Below are 22,664 nucleotides of genomic sequence, written 5' to 3' on the forward strand. Positions count from 1 at the left end.
ATAATTTTGAGGGCAAATCTTACTTGTAGTAATTTTTGTTTATATAGTATTATAGCATAATTTAAAGAGAAATGTTTTGGACCCACCAGACTGCCATCCTTTTTCCTCTCTAGCCTGCTGACCCTGCCTTTCTTGATATATGTCAACTGAATTGCAGTGCTACCCTCGGTTTACCAATGTCTCTGATTGGAATATCACTTCTTTTCTCTCCCAGGAAACCCTGAACTCCTTAGGCTACCGGTTATACCTAGAGCTGAGGTGGTTTTGCCTCAGTCACTCAGGAAACAAAGGCTTATTTTACACACTTCTCCTGGGATGAGGAGACCACTCACCCTCCACTAGCACCTCCACCAATTCTTCCCGGGAGGTCTGTTTCCGTGCATTTGTCCACTGACGCACACACCAGAAGCAGCTGGTAACTTCTGTCAAGTGAGAGAAGAACCCAAATTTAATTTCTGGTGGGCCATCTTCTGGTTGGCCAGCTGTGCATCGTGTAAGAATTATTTACAAATAACTTTGTTCCTTCCTCTGGACTGTAAGTTACTGGATGTTGGGTGCAGTGTGTCTCCCTTTCCTATCCATAATATGTATTGTGCTCTAGATACTTTTGAACACATTATTTCATTTTATCCTTACAGCCACCTTGTGATATAAGAAGTAATATCCCATATTTTACAGATAAGAGAGAGGAAGTGCAACTGAAGTTCAAAGAAGAGAAATAACTTGTATATAAAAGCACATGGTCAGTAAGTAACAGAGCCCAGATCTGAATCAAAGTTTGTTCTATTCCACAATCAATTCTCATTGTATGATACCCAATGTGTGAAGGTGCTATGCTAAGAAAAAGAAGAAACTGAATTACATTATCCCAGCCATCTTGTTGTGCTTGTTACGTACAGAACTTAGCTCAGGATTCTTGGTACGTGTGGTTTGAACTATATGAAATTGCCATTCTGTAGATTAAAAATAGTCATATCTTAGAAATGTTTATGGCCACAGTCGAAGGTCTATTGAATTGGAATGAACAGTAGTCATCAGGTTACACGGGCTTTGTAGTCTGACCAGCCAGGTTCAAATCCTTCCTCTGCCACTTGCTAATGTGTGATCTTGGGCAAGTTGTGTGACTTCTCTGGGTCTTGGTTTCCTCGTCTATAAAGTGCAGATAATAATATCAGCTACCTCATAAAGGTGTTGTGAGGATAAAAGTGGTTGCTTTTTGTAAATCACTAAATAGGCTGCATGATACATAATAAGTACTTCATAATAAGTATTAGCTATTGGCATTACTCCTGCTACTCATCCACCTATGAGCCATTGGCATTAGTTTATAGGAGTGAACTAATTCTACATTTGGGGAGTTGTGGTAGCTGGGAGAAGGGTGGGGGTGGTAGAGAACAGGAAAGGAGAGCTGAGCCATGAGAATGACAGAACCTGTAGGACAAGGACATTTATTATGACTTCCTTGACGATTTCACTAACCACCTTCTCAGAGTCCCAGAGAGCAAGGCTGGAAGACAGAGATCCCATTTGACCCTTCCTTCTTGGCACCCACCTCTAAAGACCTAGGGAGATTTCTTCCTTGCCTCTCCTTTAGCTCTCGTCTGATCATACCTGAGCACCACGAAGACAACTTGGCCATTATGAGGAAGCAGAGCCCGCAGGGAATGGGTGTTTGGATTGAGAACCTTTGGGAAGACTACCGAAAAGCCGCTTGCCTCGCCCTCTCAGTTTGCAAAAGCTCAGAGGCTGGAGCACCTGCCCAGGTACCGGGACTGGGAAGACTGGTGGGGAAAAGAAGCTGCTTCTTCATTTACCGGTGCAAAATCAGACAAGAGCAACATGGCTTCGCCTCCTGGGCCTGCTTTAACAAATCACCACAAACTGAGTGGCTTAAAACCACAGAAATGTACCCTCTCACATTCGAGAGGCCAGGCTCTCCCTAATGGCTCTAAGGACAGCTTCCATTCCCCTTCCTAGCTTCTGATGGTTGCTGGTGGTGATGGGATGGGGTGTGTGTGTGTGTGTGTGTGTGTGTGTGTGTGTCTGTGTGTCTGTGTCCCTGTTTTATCTTCCTATAAGGACACCAGTCATTGAATTACAGTCTATCCTCCTGTAGTATGACTTTGTCTTAACTAATTACATCTGACCTACAAAGACCCCATTTCCAAATAAGGTCACATTTCCTTTTTAGTCCTTGTAAACTGACAAATTATAATTTTATAATATACTAATGGAGTACAATATGATGTTATAATACTGGTATACAATGTGGAATGATTAACTCAAGCAGTTCACATATTCATCACCTCAGATATTCATTTTTTGTGGTGAGAACATTTGAAATTTACTTTTAGCAAGTTTGCAATATACATTATTATTAACTACAGCCACAATGCTGTGCAATAGACCTCTTTGTTTGTTTGTTTGTTTTTTGAGATGCAGTCTCACCCTGTCACCCAGACTGGAGTGCAGTGGCGCAATCTCGGCTCACTGCAAGCGCCACCTCCCAGGTTCACGCCATTCTCCTGCCTCAGCCTCCCGAGTAGCTGGGACTACAGGCGCCCGCCACCACACCCGGCTAATTTTTTGGAATTTTTAGTAGAGACGGGGTTTCACCGTGTTAGCCAGGATGGTCTCGATCTCTTGACCTCGTGATCCGCCCGCCTCGGCCTCCCAAAGTACTGGGATTACAGGCGTGAGCCACCGCGCCTGGCCAATAGACCTCTTAAACTTATTCCTCCTCTCTAGCTGAAACTTTGTAGCCTTTGACCAGCATCTCCACACTCTCCTGAACAACCTGCAGTCTCTGGGAACCACCATTCTACCCTCTGCTTCTATAAGCTCAACCGTTTTAGATTCCATAAATAAGTAAGAACATGCACCATTTGTTGTTCTCTACCTGGCTTATTTCATTTAGCATAAGGTCCTCCAGGTCCATCTATGTTGTGACAAGTGATAGAATTTCCCTCTTCTTTAAGACTATCATTCTAATATGTCTATACACCATATTTTCTTTATCCAGTCATCCACTGATGGACACTTAGATTGATTTCACATCTTGGCTATAGTGAAGAGGGCTGCAAAAAGCACGGGAGCGCAGATGTCTCTTTGACATTCTGATTTCAAATCCCCAAATCAGGCCACATTCTGAGATCCTGGCTAGGCATGAATTTTGGGGGAGTGCTATTCCACTCAGTACCCACAGCAAACATAGAAAACAGTGTGGATTTTCCAGCTGCTTCTTGCTCCTTAGAATGAACACTGCAGCGTGAATCAGGCCTCAATTCAGAGGGGGCAAGAGAGTGTGTGAGGTGGAGAAACCCTGGAAGACACATAGAAGCTGCAATGACAAGGGTCACAGTAATGCCATTTGTCAGGAGCCACGTGCTAAGAACAAAGGCAGAGGAAAAGCGAGAAAACAGACAATGAAATCTATGTCCAAACTGAGAGGTGTGTACCCAGGAGCTGAGTGAAGACTCCTGGAAGAACAAGAAATGAAAAGCTACAAGAATGGTACTTAATATAAGAATGGCCATTCATTTATTCATTCATTCATCTGCTCATTCATTCATTATGTGCCAAGTACGTCCTCATATTAAGTACCACCTTCTACCACCACTGCTAGGCACTGAGGTGACAGGGACCAGTGCTACCTAATGGAATTGTGTCTGTTTGTCCTGGTGTCCTTGTTCTCTAGCTGGAGGGTGAGAGGAGACACTGAGACATAACAAATAGTCCCAATAATGCTTGATAGTACAAATGTAAAAATATAAGTTGGATATAGAGGTTCACAGATCTCAAGCCTGTATGCTATCCATATGAGGGGCTGGTAAGCCGGCATGAAATTGAACCCCCGTGGAGTTTATGGCAGAAACTTCCTCTTTGGCAGGGTGTGGCTACTCACATCTGTAATCTTAGCACGTGGGGAGGCAAAGGAGGGAGGATCACTTGAGCCCAGGAGTTCAAGACCAGCCTGGCCTACATAACAAGCTCCTCTCTAAATAATAATAAAATATTTAAAAATTAACTAGGCATGGTGGTATCCGCCTGTGATCCTAGCTACTCAAGAGGCTGATGCGGGAAGATGACTTGAGCCCAGAAGTTAACCTAGAGGTGGCAACCAGCTCTGATTGCACCACTGCACTTCAGAGAAGAAAAGGAAGAAGAAGAAAAGGAAGAAGAAGAAAAGAAGAAGAAGAAGAAGAAGGAGAAGAAGGAGAAGAAGGAGGAGAAGGAGGAGGAGAAGGAGGAGGAGGAGGAGGAGGAGGAGAAGGAGAAGAAGAAGGAGAAGAAGAAGAAGAAGAAAAGAAGAAGAAGAAGGAGGAGGAGGAGGAGGAGGGAGAGGGAGAGGAGGAGGAGGGGAAGGGGAAGGAGAAGGAGAAGGAAGAAAAAGAGGAAAAATCAGAAAGAGGAGAAGGGAGGAAGGGAGGAAGGGAGGGAGGGAGGGAGGAAGGAGAAAGAGAGAGAGAAATCTCTTTTCACTCCATTAAAAGCTCATTCCCCTGCAAGACCTATTACAGTACATCTGTTTATATACCCATCTTCCTCACTATAGTGTGATCCTCCAGAGAGCAGTGGCACTCCCTTATCCCTGTTTCCCCGACAGATACTAGCAAAGCATGGGGCCCACAGCTAGCAATCATGTTGCATCTATGAAGACTGTCTTCCATAAAAGAAAATGTGGCATCAAATAAGGCTTGCTTTGGCCAATGAAATGTAAGCAAAGTGACATTTCATTTTCCAGCACATGCTTTAAGAGTTAGTGCACAATTTGTCACATTCTCTTTTTTTCCTCTGCAGTGTTGACCACCTTTTTCAGATGGTGGTTATTTAATCAGCCTGGGTACCTGAGAGAGGAGACATGTAGCAGAGCCCCCAGATGTCTTGCGATGGACAAGTCATATGTGTGAGAAATAACCCTCTGTGTAATAAACCACTAAGATTTGGGGTTTTTTTGTTATCACAGCCAAATCTATTCTACGTGACTCATTTGCCAGTGTACTCTTGTGAGTTGAGTTGCTTTCCTGAATAGAGGTGAAGGGTTTTACTAAGCCATTAATTGCACTCATTTAGTTCACAAAACATCAGTCACTCACTATAAACAGAGTACTATACTAAGAGCTAGGGTCACAGAAATGATTAAGATGTTGTCTGTCCTCATGGAATTCCCAGTCCAAGGAGGAAGGCAGCAATGTTCCTGTATGGCTGTACAGGATATTAAAATAAAGAAATATTTTTATATAATTGGGAAATAGCACTGCCCCAAGACACTTAGATGTCTCCTCCATTCTGCCTCAGCTACCCCAAACCCTCCTTGCACACCCCATCCCCCGCCCAGAAATGTGCGCGTGCGCGCACACACCCACACACACACACACTTGTGTTTATTCATTTTCTGTGTGCATTATGCATGCCTTAGACCTGAAAACCCTTCACTTCTATTATGCAACATGGTAAGTCCTCCAGTAGGGCATTGTTCTGCCTGTTCTTTCTCTTCATGTAGAATGAATTTTTGTCCCCACCATATCATCCAAACTTGTACCATGGAATCACTAACATTTTATTACTTTTCCTTATTTCATTGCCTATCTTTTCCTGTAGATCTAGTGTGTGCTGTGAGGTCAGGAATCATATTTTATTCATCTCTGTATGGCATGTGGCACAAAGTACCACAAATAAGATGGTTCTGGATTTGTCAGGGAAGAGTGACCAGGACAGAGGCAACAAGAGGAAGGGCTAAGGAATGAATCCTTCAGAACACCAACAATCACAGAGTGGAAAGACAAAGAGGAGGCAGCAAAGGGGACCAAGAAGAAACAGGGAGAGAAATAGGAGGAGAAGTAGGAAATGGAGTTGCAGAAAGACCAAGAGAGAAGAAGCAGGGGCAGGCCAGTGCCCCACAGCAGGTGCAGCAGAGATACCCATCAGGTGGAGGGTTGAAGGTAGGCGGGGGAAGCTGGCATTAGGGACATCAGATTGACGTTAGGAAGAGCAGTTTAGTCATTAGTTGAGAAGGAGGGTGGTGATCCAGATGACAACTGGATGAAAAGAGAATGAGAGGTGAGACCGTGGAGACAGTGAAAGTTTGGTGCTAAAGTAGGGAAAACAGCCAGTCAAGAAGTGAGAGAAGAGTAGACTGAGGGAGACATTTCTGCAGAATAAGAGAAATCTGAATGCGTCTTGTGCCATTTGTACACCCGACCCAGACTGTACACTTCCATGACATGGTCAGGGTTGGGGTAGGGTCTGGACATGAGAACAACACTCACTTTGCCTCCGTTTGGGGCTCAAATTCACAGTCTTAGTCCTGTTGGTCTCCAGCTATGAACACATTTCTGAGCTCCTGGCTTCCTCTTCCAGGATGCTCATCTAGGAGGAAGAAGAAAACTCAGCTTCAGAGATCTGCATCTGCAGTGTCGCTGATTGCTCTCAGATCCAGGGGCTCCCATGGATTAACCATAATGATAGCTCCATAGTTAACTCTGCTCGTGTTTCTGCCCAGCTTTCACAAGACCAACACTGCCTTACTTCTGCATCTCACATCTGTATTTATGGGGTTGTAATAAATACAACTTTTCCAGTCATGACAACAAAATGTTCCTTAATATTCTCAAATGTTCCTTGTTTAAAATCTCCTCTTCTGGATCCTTTGGTTCTTTAAAACTTTCAAAGTCCCTGGAGCAGGTGTATTCTATCTGGAGACACTGGAGGCAGGGGGGAAACTTCTGAAAGAGAACTGCCCTGAGTTAGAGGTTATGTGCTCTGTCTTTAAGTTCCTTGGCTGACAAACCTCCTGTCTTTGAGGAAATGCTTCAGTTAGTTTTCTCCAAACAGCCTAGAATTAGTCATTTCTTCCCATTTAAGATGATATACTATTAAAGCAATCTCCTAAGCGATTACTGAAATTATTCAGATAGAACCACTGTGATAACACATTATAGGCATGTTACTTAGCAACCAAAGAATATAGGCAGTCTTAAAAATTAAGACAGAAAAAGTGAGGAGACATATTTCATTCAAAACCAGTTTTACAATGATCCATAAAAGCCACCAGAAAATCACTGTAATGAATAAGGTAATGGCAACAAGATTAACTTTAATTACGTATTTAGACATCGTGCCCAAGCTCTTCAACAAGCGTCAGTAGGAAGCTGAGCAGTGGTCCATCTTTTGCAGCAGAACTGCCCGTGAGTGGCCAGAGCCACAGTTCCATGAGGTGCGGCCAGGGTGGAGTTTCCAATCGCCCCCTGGCCTTCTTCTCAGCATCCTCATCTCAGGAGCCTCTATTTCTAAACCTGACTCTTTCCACTGTCACCTCTACCACCACCCTCACCACCATGGGTGGGGCTGACCAGCTGGATCTCACTCAGCGCAGGTACTGTGGAGTGAGTCTGTGGCTACCAGCACACCCCAGAGAAGCCAGGGAGCTCCCTGGGTCAGAGACCAACAATGTAGGCATTATCTCAGACAGCTGCTTTACCAGTGGTGCCCTGGGTCAAAAGGGAAAATAAGAATACAGTGTGAGGCATGTACAATACAGCCAATGAGCAGACAACTCAACGCTTGTGCCTCGCTGGTAGGAGGCTAGGAACGTCAAGCATTCAGAGGTGTGTGTGTGTCTGTGTTTGTGTGAATATAACAGATTAAAAACCTACTCTGTGCTAGACATTATAATACTAGACGCATTTTACTCTAATCCTCTCAACAGCCTAGCAAAATAAACACTTTTACACCTGTTAAAATTTTCTTTTCTTTTAAATAATTGTAGATTCACAAGATTACAGAGAAACCTACAGGGAAGCTCTGCCCACAACTCCTCTGCTCCCAATGCTGAAATCTTACACCACTGTAGTATGATAGCGCAGTCAAGAAATTAACATTGGTATAATCCATAAACCTTATTTAGATTTCACCGGTTATACACACACTGGCTACACAGAAATCTAAAATCCCAGTGTAGGGCACCTGTTAGAGCAGGGCCTAATGAATGTCAGTGTTGGAAACAACTGTGACCCAGGTCCATGTAACTGTAGGACCAATGGGGCTGTGGACCTATCTGGTAGCTCCATCCCCAAATCCAGATGTATTGTGCAGCAGAAATAGGTACAACAGAGTAACTAGCAAAATCTCTACACTCATTTCCTAACCTGTTGAGTGAAGGCTAAATTACGGTAGGAAGAATCAAGCGGAAACCCCAGCAACTATCCTCCTCTCCCCAGTGCTCACTCTCAGCCAAGGCAGAAAAGCAAAGGCAAAATACATATCTGGAGGGACCGAGAGATTAGTGCCACCATCAAAGCCCCGAGAGACAAAGTGATGGTGGTTCCCATCACATCCCTAATTTATTACAGTTTCACCTAAAACAAAGGTCAGTTGGGTTATGAAGAATGACCACAGATTATCAAAAACAAAATCTGATGATGATAATGACAATCAAAGCTGCAGTTTAATTTGTAGCATCTTTACTGTCAGGGCCAACATTTACTATTACCTGAACCCTAATCGGCAGGACTAAGTCAGCTTTTATATCTACACAGCTTGGAGGGATTGTGATGAACTTGATATCTCACAGAGCGTCATGCTGGTCCATTATATTGATGACATTATACTAATTGGTCTTATGATCAGATCATATTAAGGATCCTAGATGCCTAAGGAGACATGTGCATGCCAGAGGTCAGGAGATAATCCCTGTGGAACTTCACGTGGGCCTGTAATAGTGAAGTTTCTAGGGGTCCAGTGGGGTGCAGAGTGGCAGGACTTCCCTCTAAAGTAAGAGCCAAGTTGCTGCACTTTGCACTAACTTCCACAAAGAAGGCATGATGCTTGGTGGCCCTCTCTTGTTTGGGGAAGCAATATATGGCAAGTATGAGTATGTGCGATTACAGTTCATTTGCCAGGAAAACCATAAGGCTGACAGTTTAGAGTTTAGCAGAAATCAAAAGAGGATTCTTCAGCAGGTTGATGCTGTGGTGCAAGCTGCCCCGCCATTTAAACCTTATTACCAACAGACCCAATGGTATGGAAAGGGTCTGTGGAGCTCCACTGGGGTGGCTGACAAGCCCCAAATGCTCTCCTTTGCTGACAACTATTCTCTATCCTAAAAGCAGCCGATGTCTGGCTACTGGACCCTGGTAGAGGCTTTACGCTTCACCAGGGGATACCAACTTGACAGTGCAACCCAACTGTCCAGCATGAATTACATTCACCAAACCACCAAGTCAGACGTGTACAGCAACATTCCACAACAAATTGAAAGTGGTACATAGGAGACCAAGCCCAAGAAGATCCAGAAAGCGTGCACAAACTGCACCAACCGCTGTCTCTCACTGCCCCGACTCCAGCAGCCACTGCTCCACCACCTCACCCTTACCCACACCTGTGACCTCAGGGCGATCCTAGATCCAGTTAGCAGGAAAAGATAAATGACAGGCCTTGTCTACAAATGAATCCTCATGGTGTGCAGGCATGAGCCAGATGTGGATGCCTTTAGCACTACACTTTTAAAGATGGCCCTGAAAGGCAGTGATGAAGTTATCTTGGTGGGCAGAACTTCGAGTGGTACATCTAGTCTCCCACTTCATGCAGAAGGAGAAATGGCCTGGGATACAAATCTGTAATGACTCGCAGGCAACAGCTAATGGCTTGGCTGCTTGCTCACAGACTTGGAAAGAATTGAAAAATTAGTGACAAGGAAGTCTGGGATAGAGACACATAGGTGGTTCTTTTAAAATGAGCATGGAACCCAAAGATGTTTATGGCTCAGGTATATGTCGGCCAGAGACACACCTGACAAAGGAGTGTCTAGTAGCCAGGTGGAAAAGAAAGCCCATTCAAAGCCTGTCAGTCAGCCACTCCAGCGCCTGCTCCATGGAGGCTGTGCACGCTCGACAGCATGATCTTCCTTCACCATGTCTGATCTGGCCACCACAACTCCAGGGTACCCAACCCCCCAAACTCAGAGGCTGACACTGAGTCCCCAGTATGGCAGGATCCCCTGGAAAAAATAGTCAGTGCCTTGCGGAAAGGATATTTTGTCCTCACACGAAGAGATACATTAAAAATGTGAATTTACCTCCCCTCTCAGCACTTCCACTGACACCCTGTTCTTAGATGTAAAGAATGTTTTGTCAGTCAGGCACATGCTTGTAATTCCAGCTACTTGGGAGGCTGAGGCAGGAGAATTGCTTGAACCAGGAAGCCGAGGGTTGCACTGAGCCAAGATGGCACCACTGCACTCCAGCGTGGGCAACAGAGCGAGACTCCATCTCAGAAAAAAAAAAAAAAAAAAAAAAAAAAGGAATGTGTTGTCCATTTTTAAGTGTGTAAATATTTCAGCCCTAGTATTTTTTAAAGACTTGTTATTTGCCTCTATTTTTCGACAACTATTTCTACAAAGTAAAACTCATTAAATACATTGTCTCTATGATTATTTTCAAGGTTTCACCAAAGGTAGGAGATGCAAATCCAAGACCTTCTTTCAATACAGAATATAGATTTACCGTTAAAGTAAAAACTTCATCAAAAAGTTCTTCCTGCAATTCAATCTAGTCCAAGGTGCAATTATAGTAACTCAAAATCAAATTTTAAATATAGTTTGAATTCCCGTTGTTTAATTTGTTCTGTTTTTCTCTTGCTTTTTATAGAGGTGAATTCTAATGCCTTCCCAGGCAAGCTTTTCTCTCAATAATTACAATTCACCAAAAACTTCAAAAGCTGAAGACTTTCATGTGTCATCCTTTGAATACGATAATTAAAAACTTCCAGCTGATTTTAAACAAACTATAACCCAAATTTATCAGAAACATAAATAGAAAATTCAATGCCCTTGTGGAACACAAAGGTTAGTTTACAAAGTCATTCTTCAAAGCCTCAAGCATTACTCAACTCTGGCCCATAGTTGGCAGTGAAGAGAGAAAGCATCATCTTTTTTACAAAAAAAGATACAAAAGAAAATGTTGTAGCTCAAATACTGCAACTCTGATAAAGTGCAAATATTTGTAAATTTTGATAATGACAGCTTCTGTTTTGGTTAGTAAAATGTTTTAGCTTGTTTGAATAAAATTATAATCTTGTGTGTATAACAGATTCATGCCTCATAGGCTCTTATTTTAGTAAAAACATTCTTTGACCACAATACTTGGTCCTACCAAAATTTGTTTTGGTCATTATCACCATAAATATAACTAACTTTGAAACTATAAATGTCTCTAATATCAAACTTTATTTACAATAACTTTATTACAATAATGTTCCCTTCAAAGACTGAACTTCCAAAAGCTTTATTTTGATTCCATGAAGCAGATGAAAAACACAAACATTATTGGAATTAACTAACTTCAATTTGAAGACTCTAAGGACATTGATCTGAATCAATCTTCATTTACCTGTTTACAAAGTTCTGCTAATGTCACGAAAATATAAATAGCTATCATTTCACTTTCTATAAATGAATGAGAAAATTTGGAATTCTAAATGAGCAAGATTAGTTTAGAAGACTAGTTATTTGATCTAAATGAAAAGTAATGATTAACCAAGTAATGTGTAAAAGCACCTTCTGCAACTGCAGGTGCTAAATTGTCATCTTTAGGCACAGTCTTATTAAAATAATTACCAATTTTTGAAGCAGATGCTGAAGTTTCTTCATGAGATTTTTGTCTTCTGCTTTTTATGTGGTCAGTGAGGCAGAATAGGATCTGCAGACAGGGAGCACTTCAGCCTTTGATTGGTCATCAGCCCCAGTCTTTGTTTGTATAGGGGGTAACTTCACTTCAACCTCCAATTGGTCACAGGCCAAGTCTTCATTTGCATAGAGTATAACTTCACTTCAGCCTCTATTGGTCACGGGCCAAGCCTTCACTTCAGCCTCCAACTGGTGGCAGGCCAAGTTTTCTTTTAAATAGGGAGTAACCAATAGGAAATCTCTAAAGGGTATTTAAACCTCAGAAAATTTGCAACTAGGGCTCTTGAGCCTCTTGCTCCAGCCAGCTCCTGCTCTGTGGAGTGTACTTTCACTTCAATAAATCTATGCTTTTGCCTTCCGTTGCCTGGTTTGTGCATTTTGTCCAATTCTTTGTTCAACACACCAAAAACCCATACAACTCCTAGTCAAGACTCTCCACCAGTAACAGTCAGTAATATCATTATGGGTCCCCTGATGGGTGGTAAATATTGACAAACATTGGTGGCAAGTTACACATTCATCATCAACTTTTTTAAGAAGTAAAAAAATGTATTACTTAAGTTTTCATTAAACACAGATCACCATTTTTGTCGGTTTTTGCTACCAAAGAGTTTATCAAAAACAAGTAAATAAGCCAGGCACGGTGGCTCATGTCTGTAATCCTAACACTTTGGGAGGCCAAAGCAGGCAGTTTGCTCAAGTCTAAGAACTAGAGACCAGCTGGACAAGATAGGGAGAGCCTGGGCATCTCTACAAAAAATTAGCCAAGTATGATGGTGCATGCCTATAGTCCCAGCTACTCAGGAGGCTGAGGCAGGAGGGTTGCTTGAGCCTGGGAGGCAGAGGTTGCAATGAGATATAATTGCACCACTGTATTCCAGCCTGGGTGACAGAGCAAGACCCTATCTCAATAAATAAATAAATAGTTGTAGTCATTGAACCATAAAATAAATGATAATGCCAGAGTATTCAGACTACTTTTCCTATTCTCCATGGCAGAATAGCACAGCCTCTACTTCTATACACATTTACTGTACACCTATCTTATAATCCCACATTTCTCAATGACCACAGTGACCAGCAGCCTGGTGGCCACAGCACAGGCCATTGTCCAACTGTGTGGTCAACCAAGTGTCTGATGAGGGCAGTAACATTGAATCTATCTTCCACCACCATCTGAAATTGGATGGAGTTAGCCATCTCCAGCTAGTTGTACCTTAGCACACCTTTTTTTATCAACGAACACCCTGCACGGTCCTTGAAAGAGAACATTCCATCTGGAAGTGGGTTATCACTGGGTGCCTTCCACATTAACCACATGTTAAAGTAAGAATTCTGCTCAGTGCATATGTGTATCCCACACTTCTAGATGAGGGTGTGGTGGAAGCTGGAAATATGAAGTGGAAATCATCTTGGTTGAGGTTAGTGCAATTATTAATAATAATAGTTTGTTTAAAAATTAAAAATCTAGAACAAACGATTACACTGAGCAGGCCACCAGCAGAATAGTCACAAACTGGGACAGATCCATGAAAACTGCTATAGTCACCTTATCAAAGGGGGAATTTATACTGGAAAGACTGACTGTCAGCCTTAACACTAGCAACACTAAAGTTGGAACAGGCATACATCATGTGCCTCCTGTGTGCTGTAATATGAAATGTGAAGTCCCACCTACAAAGCTTTGCTGCTAAAAATAAAAAAACAATCTGAATCTAATCAACCTCCCTGGCACTTCCAGGAAATGTGATGGACAACTTAAATGACACCACAAGAAAGCAAACAAACAATACTAGAATATGGGCATTCCATGGGAAAACTATCTTGGTTTCTTAAACAAGTAACTGGAATTAAAAAAAAAAAAAAAAAAAAAAAAACATATGCAGCAGGGGAAACAGGGAAACTGCTCTTGGGTTAAAGAGACACTAGATCCAATTACCAAATTAATAAGAGGATCTTATTTAGATCCCTGTTTAAATAACCAACACTAAAAAGCCATTTTGAGACAATCAAGATGTCAGAAGGTACCAGGAATTACTGTTACTTTTCATGTAATCATTGTGTTATTTTTTAAAACGTTTTGTTTTCATGAATTTCTGCTGAATTATATGGTGATGATATAACGTGCTTTCTGAGATTTGCTCTAAAATACCTCAACAGAGAACACATGATGGACAAATGAAGCAAGTATAGCACAATCATGCTAAGTCTAGAATCTGGGTGTTGGGTAGATGGAAACTTATTATACTATTAATATGCATAGAGTATGCATATTACTCTATGCATAATGTAACAATTTATATCATTGATTACATTTGTGATTATTATATTCATATAACATAACCAATATGATATATTATTAAAATGTAATTAATATTAGGCCTTATTATACTATTCTTTCTTCTTTTATGCATATTTTATATTTTGTCTTTAAAATTAAAAGTTTAAATGTTGAATAAGGTAGGGCCAAGAATGTTTTAAGCTCTCCCTCTGTTTTTCAATGAATCCATTGGTCAATCCTGCTTCAGTTAATCAAAGAGCCAGGATTCTTTCAAGGTAGCTAAAAGAGATTTTGAATGCTACCACTACAAAGAAATGATAATGTTTAAAGTGTGCATATGGTAATTACCCTGATTTGATGTATACAATTACACATGCATTGAAACATCACACTGTACCCCATAAATATGTTATTATTGTGTCAATTATAAAGTTTTTTAAATTAATTTTTTTCAATAACAGCAAGGATTCTACCGGTTAGTTAGACTGCAATGTTTCTATTTTTGGAAACCACTTTTCCTTCATTTTCTTCTTGTTACAATTACAGCTAGAATGTGGTGTTTGCTATCCATTTTCATTCAGGTCGTTCTGGGTTTTAGCTGGTAGGCATTCATATTAGCTTCTGTCACCCAACTTGGCCTTTATAAAACCCAGCCAAGATATTGGAAATGAACTGAGCTCCCTGGGTCATCCCACCATGCCTTTACCTGTCCACCAATCTCTTCATTGTGGGTTCTTAGGGTCTGATTGCCTTTATTTAATTTATTAAAGCCTTCCTTCCATCGACAGCTCTTCCCTCTGACATCTCTGGCCATAGGCTCCCATTCTGTATTCTGTGAAAGATGGTTTCCTGACAGCTAATGTCCTTGACCAACATGTCCAGCTTTTTTCTCTCTCCAGTGTGTCACATCTCCTGGTCTGACAAATGTCACTTGCCTCCTACTAGACCTGTTTCTTTGGAGCTCACCCATTCTATTTGTCAGTCCTACCCCATTTCATCTTAGTCATATAGGAAAGATGATATTTGCCTGGGTGATTTGTTTGTTGGTTAGTTTGGATTTTTTTTGAGACAGAGTCTCACTTTGTCACCCAGGCTGGAGTGCAATGGCACAATCTCGACTCACTGCAACCTCCACCTCCCAGGGTCAAGGAATTTTCACGTCTCAGCCTCCTGAGCAGCTGGAATTACAGATGCCCACCACCATGCCTGGCAATTTTTGTATTTTTAGTAGAGACAGGGTTTTGCCATGTTGGCCAGGCTGGTTTTTAACTCGTGACCACAAGTGATCCGCCTCCTTGGTTTCCCAAAGTGCTAGGATTACAGGCGTAAGCCACCGTGCTGGGCCATTGTCTAGGTGTTTCTAAATCTGCAAGGTTTTATTATTTTCCATACCCTGTGCATTTGTATAAAATCATCAGAAGCCAGAAATGTTTTTTCCAATCATTTGGCTTTTTTTTTCTTATTTTTTTTTTTCTGGAAGCACATGTAATGCCTCTCTTTTTAGTCTTCTAAATCACCTAGCAGTGTTCCTGATATATAGCAGATACTGCATAAATATTTTTGCAGTGAAAATATTATATATACCCACCATTCTGTAGCATCCAGGATTAGAAATATTTTCCTTTTCTCCCCAGTAAGTGCTGATTTAAAGCTATTAGAATCCAGTTGAGCAAATCTTCCACCAAATACAGTCTTCCAGGTCTATTGAGATACATTTTATTCTTTAGCAGGATCTTGCCTACCCCCACCCCATCTCCAGTATTAAGAGCCAAAGTTCAGAAAACTACCATTAGCTGTGTGACCATAATCAAGTTACTTAACTTCTCTGTGCCTTTGTTGAGGAACTGTAAAAGAATAATCATGTCCACCTCATAGAAAATCAAACAAGCTGATGAACACAAAGCACTTAAAACAGTGCCTGACAAATAGTATCCAGCAGATGTTAGCACATTATTACTGGAATCACTAAGCTGTTACTGCCTTGACTCTGGTTGTTTTCATCTTTGACTGACATTGAATTTTTTTTTTAATAGCAAAGAGGTGTTAAGGTAATGAGGACAAAAAAATCCAAATCCTGAATACGAAAGCAACATTAGCAGAATTCCGGGACATGTGCCAACAGACCAGCAGGCAGCACCAGCATTTTATTCCTATTAAAAGACTTGTTCATCTACAAAGTGATGCCTGCAAGCAGCCTCTGGAAGCAGCTGCGGGTGAGTCCTCTGCATTTAAAGGTTATTTGCTGACTGGGACAATCTGCCCACTCAATAGTTAGGGAAAGGAATAAAGAGAAGACTTGTAAGACCAGAAGAACCTTCAACTTGTCTAAAATGAAAAATTAAATCACCCCTTTTCCTGAATGTTATTTTCCAAGATAGGAAGGATGGACTGAAGATGTTGTTATGCCAAAAACCCAGTGCCAAGGATGAAAAGTTCCGATATGCACCTTAAGAAAAATGTGTAGGAAGGTGAGCCTTCCAGAAATGTGGCTAAAAATACTCAGGACCAGACTCAGAACTGAGACAGAACTTAGAGGGCATCTCATTTATTTCCATTACTTTACAGGTGAGGAAACCGTCCCGGTGAGATTAGCACTGTACCAGACCCAGATCTCCCCTTTTCCCATTTTAAGCAGCCCTGGATGGTTCAGTTAGACCAAAGGTACACTATTCAACTCATAGTAGAAGAGGCAGATAATCTATTAATGAAGAACTAATGGACAAAAATATCCTTTATAACTTTTGGAAGAATGAAATAGAAAAATACAAACCAACATATGGAACATAATAAAGAAAACATAGAAAGACTCCTCCCAAACTTTACCCAGTGTGAATGCTGCCAGAGAAAATCATTCCTAGAATTTTCAAATGTATCTCAAATCATATAATTTCCAGCAAGTCCTTCTCTTGATTTCTCCAGGATAAACTTAGTGGACTCCAACTTACTGTCATCATTTCCAGTGTTCTTTATTGCTTCCAAAACCCTAGCCAGAGGTTTTATTCACTATGGATGCCCTCTACCAAGTCTGAGAGCTAAGAAAGGCATTGAGAAGAGGTATGGAGTAGAAGATTTAAAGATACAGTCATTATATATAAGCTATTTATTTCAAAGGGGCTTAAACATTTGATGGATAAGAGGATGGATGGGTGGGTGGGTCAGTGTATTTAAAGTTTTTTGAGAGGTCCTATAGCATACTGGTTAAGAGTACAGTTTCTCAAGTCAGAATGCCTGAGCTTAAATCCCAGCTCCATAATCTTCTGGTTATGTGATCTTGGGTGGGGTACTTAATCTCTACATATCCCAGTTTCTTTTTTCTTTTTTTCTTTTTTTTTTTTTTGAGGCAGAGTCTCACTCTGTCGCCAAGCTGGAGTTCAGTGGTGCAGTATCAGCTCACTGCAACCCCCGCGCCTCCCGGCTTCAAGTGATTCTCATGCCTCAGCCTCCCAAGTAGCTGGAATTACAGGCATGCACCACTACACTCAGCTAATTTTTGTATTTTTAGTAGAGACAGGGTTTCACCATGTTGGCCAGGATGGTCTCAAACTCCTGACTTCGTGATCTACCTGCCTTGGCCTCCCAAAGTGCTGGGATTACAGGCGTGAGCCACCGTGCCTGGCCTATCTCAGTTTCTTCATCTGTAAAATAGGTGTGATAGGGAACTTAGCTCAAACCGTTGTGAGAATTAAATGTGTTAATGCACATACAACCTGCAGAAAGTTCTCTGGCATACAGCAAAGATGTCATTAAACCTTCACTACTACTATCCAGTGGTCACTCGTCTGGCAAACACAGTTATCTGGAAAAGTGCCAAAGTAAACCTTTTAACAAAACCTGGGCACCACGTCTCGGCTGCTTAAGTCATAGACAAGCTTCATCTTGTTTTACAATAAATTCTAACAACTATATCTGCTCTCCCTGTACAGAAAATTAAAGTAACAGGTAATTGTCTTCCTCCAGATGCCAGCCCCAGAAGCAGCTCCATAATTACTCATGCAAACTAATTTTGTGGAACACCTACCGTCTCCATAGCACAGTGAGAAGACCAGATATTTTCCGTACTCCAGGAGGTCACAATCTGGTAGGGAAAATGAGTTATACACAAATGCATAGGTGACACCACAGAGTTAAAGTAGCAGGTGCAAGAGAAACAGCAGATTGGGTGTGATCCATGTTAACCAAGCCACACAGAGGAACAAGTGTTGCTTCTGGGTGTAGGGAGACCCACGGGCCCTGGTAGACAGGAAGCTACAGCTGCCAATATACAGACAGGAGGAACCTCCACTCACCCTCCAAGGTGAATACCACCAGGCTGCCAAAAAATTAAAATGATGATTTTTGGAGGAAGACATGCATACACAAACCTGTGTGTGGAAACCAGACATAAACCCACAGACCATCAGTCAGTATCACAGACAAGGCTGCATGAGTCACCATTGGGTTCCTTTATGGCTGTGTCTCCTTCACGGGAGACACCGGGCCTCCAGGAGCACCAGGATTTCTTCCAGCTTTCCAAGCTGTGAGTCCCCACCCCTGCAACTCTCAGCTTCCCCTGCCCTGCCCTGGCTCTTCCTAAGACTGCAGAAGCCTACCATGAACGCACATTTCCTAAACTGCAGACTCATTCCTTTAATAACTCTTAATGTCAATTTAGCCAGCACAGCCTGTGCAGCAATTTATGACTGAGTAGGAGGCAGAACAAAGTTGGGTAAGCAGGATGAGTAAGCTTTCCCAAGCCTCCCTTCTATTAGCTGGGTTGGCAAGGGACTTGGTGAAGGCTTTAAAACTCACATTGAAAATGACTGCTTTTTCCTGGCCGTCCGCACATGGTTCAGCCATGTTGTAATGATTAACAGGTCTGTCTCACCTGCAGAAAGTTTGTAATGGTCACTTTCCTACTGAGGTGGCTGGCAATTGCTGTCCAGAGCTGGTCCCCACAGGGACACTCATGGAAGTGGACCTGCCATCCTCAAAATTCCAGTGTCTTTTCTAAAAGGCATCAGAGAACAGTCTTGCACTTAGAGTCAGAAAGACCATTTGTCATCAGCCTGGACAGTGTCTCTGACATGAGGCTGTGCTTAAAAGCTGACTTTAGTTGCATGAATGTACTGGAGAAGGGCCCAGGCCTATGGCTCTGGGTTGGTCAGCATCCACGGTCTAGTCTGTCCAGGAAGGCTACAGGACTTTCCACCTCCCTCCCTCACTGCAGGGGAAACGGTCCATTTTTAAGACATTTGCCTGAGATGATCCCTTGAACACACTGCTGGTCTCTTAAAACTTGGCCCTAATATCACTGAAAAAAAATTATAGAAATGAAGGAAATCTGCGTGGAGTGGAAGGGAAGCTGGAGGCGAAGCATTGCCATTTCTAAGTAATTTGGGTTGGAAAGAGAGGAAGACACTGGAGGATGCGCTTTGTTTCTGGAAAACAGCTCAAATGGGCCATTTGGGTATGTAAATATCAAGCCAGGACCATAATTGGAGAAGAGGCTTTTGAGACACAGCTGTGGTTCTTGAGACTGAAAAGCTCTTTGTGCTCACAAAAAAAATAATGTCTGCATGTAAAGCACACTTTCTACTCCATACATTGAGTTGCCTTTGGGGAAATTTTACTTCATTTTATATTTTAAGAATGGGTTCAGTCATTTTGATGCAAGAAAATTGCTGTTTGTTCTTGGGGTGATATGCATGCTTTGTTTAATCGGTGGCTGTCAGGGAATTGGGGATGAGGCTCAGAAGCTAAAGGAGATACTCTTGAGGAGTGAAATGAAAACTCAAGCACCAATCGTGCAGCTTCAGAAGTCTGGAAGGGGGCCACGCTCTGCGGTTCTGGTTGGACTATTCCTGCACCCCAGGAATGGCAGCTCTGAGAGCTTCAGAGACAGACTCGTGGTGAGGACATGGGTGTTCTCACCAGAGACGTCATCATGACGGCTGACAGGGACACTCAACAGCTTCCTGGACTGTGTCATGAACCAAAGGAGCCACAGTCTTGAGAGACAATCCCCTCGGCAAAGTCACTGGCATTATCACCAAGAACACACTGGCCAGTTCCAGAGCCGTGGATATTGACTAGAAAGGGAGCTAGGAAGGGAGAGAAAGAACCCAAATTCTGGAATGCCAACTTGGACTCAATCACTCAGAAATAATTAGTATCATCTTTGAAGGATGTTAAGCTCTTGCAGGCAAGATGGTGGCCTAAGGTCATATCATTTGTATTCCCAACCTGGTGAAACTTATGCCAGCTCTGTTGTCTTTGAAAAGGCATATCTATGCCCAGTTCTACTAATTGCATATGGCTTTTGTTAAACTGCCTTAGATACTTGAGTTCTGTTTTTCAGTTAGCCCCAGGTGATATTTGTGTACTTGTTCTGTACTAGAGTGCCTTCAGTGAAGGAAAGGAACTGTAGGGGTCTATTGCCTGGGAAACAGAATTCAAAAGATGACATATGATAAAACAGAATGGGACATATGAGTAAGAAACCCACGCAAATGGAGAATAAAGGTAGAAACATTGTAGGAAACTATCTCAGCTGGATTCTCCAAGACACAGACTCTGAGATAAGGATTTGAGCAGAAGTATTTTATTTGGAAGTCACAAGCAAAAATTGCAGAGAAGTAGAAAAGTGATAGAGAGAGGAAAAAGCAGTGAATAAAGTGTGCATATTAAACCAGCTGAAACAATGGGCAGCTGCAGAGTAATCCCACAGGAAAACTCTAAGAAACTGCAAATTGCATGCCTCAAAGCTATCCTGCTCGACTGATGAAGGACCTGGGGTATTCACTTCTGTCTGCCTTTGGCTGAGGGCTGCTTCCAGAGAGCTGTTAACTCCCCAGTGTTTCCAGCTTGCTGGGCAAGCAGGCAGAGCAGCTTCCTGCACTTGCAGGAAAAGTTCTCCAGTGCAAAGAAGTAGATACTGGGAGTTGAAAGTCATCCAGAATGCAATGATATGCTAGGATCCCAGATATGTGAGCAGGGCACTAAGAGAGGCTGTCACAGTCCAGCCCTTGTACCACTCAGATCCACTTGTGCCACTTTTTTTTTTTAAGGCAAGGTCACGGGGTCCTGCTTCAACTACCAGGTTCCCAGACCTGTGTATTCTACCTATGAGAAAAATGTATACTAGTTACTGGTTTAAAATATTTACGCCATCTTGAAGAATGGTATCCCATCCTCTCTGGGTATCATCTCCAAGTTAACAAGTAATCTGCATGTTTAAGAAGCCATCCCAACATTCTATCAGGCCAGCAACTTCTGAATGATGTGGAATACAGTAGCACCAGTGGAGGGCAAGGTCATGTGTCCATTGTCACATTCCTTCACTGTAAAGTGGGTCATTTAGTCTGAGGTGGTATAGTGTGGGATCCCATGATGACAAATCAAAAAGACTGAGAACCTTTGTAAAGTCACGCTAGCTGAAACACTGAAGGCAGAAAAGGAAACCCATACCTACAGTTTGAAATCATCCCAGTAGGATGACTCAGCATGCCTTCCAGGATGGAAGAGTCCTAATGTAATCAACCTGCAACCAGGTAGCCAGTTGGTCTCCTAGCAGGTGATTCCATATCAAGGAATCTAGCTACTATCCTTGCTGACTGTCAGCACCAGTCTTGGCTGCTGACAGTTCAAACGGTCAGCAAGGATAGAAGCTAGATCAGCCTTGCAGTGAATCCCATGTTCTTGGGCCCATGCATAGCCTCTGTCTCCACCTCCATTACTAACATGTCCACAGCCTCATTACGCAAGAACTAGAGTGACCAAGGAAAGGGTCTGCACTGATTTCCACTGAATGCATCGTCCTATTCCTTTGGTTGTTCTATGCCTCCTGTGCAGAGGATGCTTCTCATTGGCACTGATGAGAATACAAAGGTCCTCACACTCCCCTAGATGTATCACACATGTCTTATTTAGACATTTTGTTTCTGAGCTTCCAATCTTGACTATCCTAAGCCTCTGGGTGAACAGCTAAGTCATTCAATGCTGCTTATCAATCTGAGTGTTTCCTTACCTTAGACTTCTCCCTCCACACAAAATTGATTGCCAGGCATGTTATTCTAAGCTCTGCCCACTGGGAGAATTTCCCCTACCACTGTCTTTCAGAGCCATCACTGAGCAGAGCTGTAATGTAGCAACATAGCAATTGTACCAATTCATTGAGCTGACCCAGCCGTGAACAAGGTCCAAGACTTTTCCTCCTTCATCAACTGGTCTTAGGGAAGCACCAGTGAGACCACAGTGCAGACACTGGTGCAAAAGAGATAGGTGTACATAGATATGGACCATTTATTCTTATAACTTGTATTTTCCAGAGATGCCCAGGTACCAAAGGTAATATTTCCATGGTTTGATGGGTTGCTGCTGCACCTGTCTGATTTGGTAAGTCTAAAAATACCCAAGACATGATGGAAGACTCCAGCCACCTGCTGTCGCACGGTCAGTTGTTCAGTCTATACCAAGGCCCAGTAGCACGCCAAAAACTGCTTCTCGAGTGCTGCATAGTCCCGTGATACAGATGGCAAGGTCTTGCTCTAGAACCCTAGGATTCTGCCCTGCAGCCCTCCCAGTGATGTTTGTCAAAGACACCATAAAACATTCTGGTATGCCATAGCTACATCATAGAGCATCAGTTTGCCCCAGGCAACTGGATCACTCTAATTTCACTAATCTGAGAGGCCCCTGGATTTGTGAGAGTTATTTCCTATT

At 42.4% G+C, this 22,664-nt stretch overlaps 1 long non-coding RNA gene across 1 annotated transcript in view; it reads left to right on the forward strand.

Annotated features, from left to right (window-relative positions):
• LOC105515153 overlaps positions 1 to 22,337 on the forward strand; it is a 35,195-nt gene extending 12,858 nt beyond the window's left edge. The window contains exon 4 of the long non-coding RNA XR_001002271.1: positions 22,271 to 22,337. This is a non-coding gene — a long non-coding RNA (uncharacterized LOC105515153). The remainder of the gene's footprint in view (positions 1 to 22,270) is intronic.
• Positions 22,338 to 22,664: the final 327 nt, after the last annotated feature.

Source organism: Colobus angolensis, unplaced genomic scaffold (assembly GCF_000951035.1).
Source record: "Colobus angolensis palliatus isolate OR3802 unplaced genomic scaffold, Cang.pa_1.0 Scaffold255, whole genome shotgun sequence".
NCBI classification, from domain to species: domain Eukaryota; kingdom Metazoa; phylum Chordata; class Mammalia; order Primates; family Cercopithecidae; genus Colobus; species Colobus angolensis.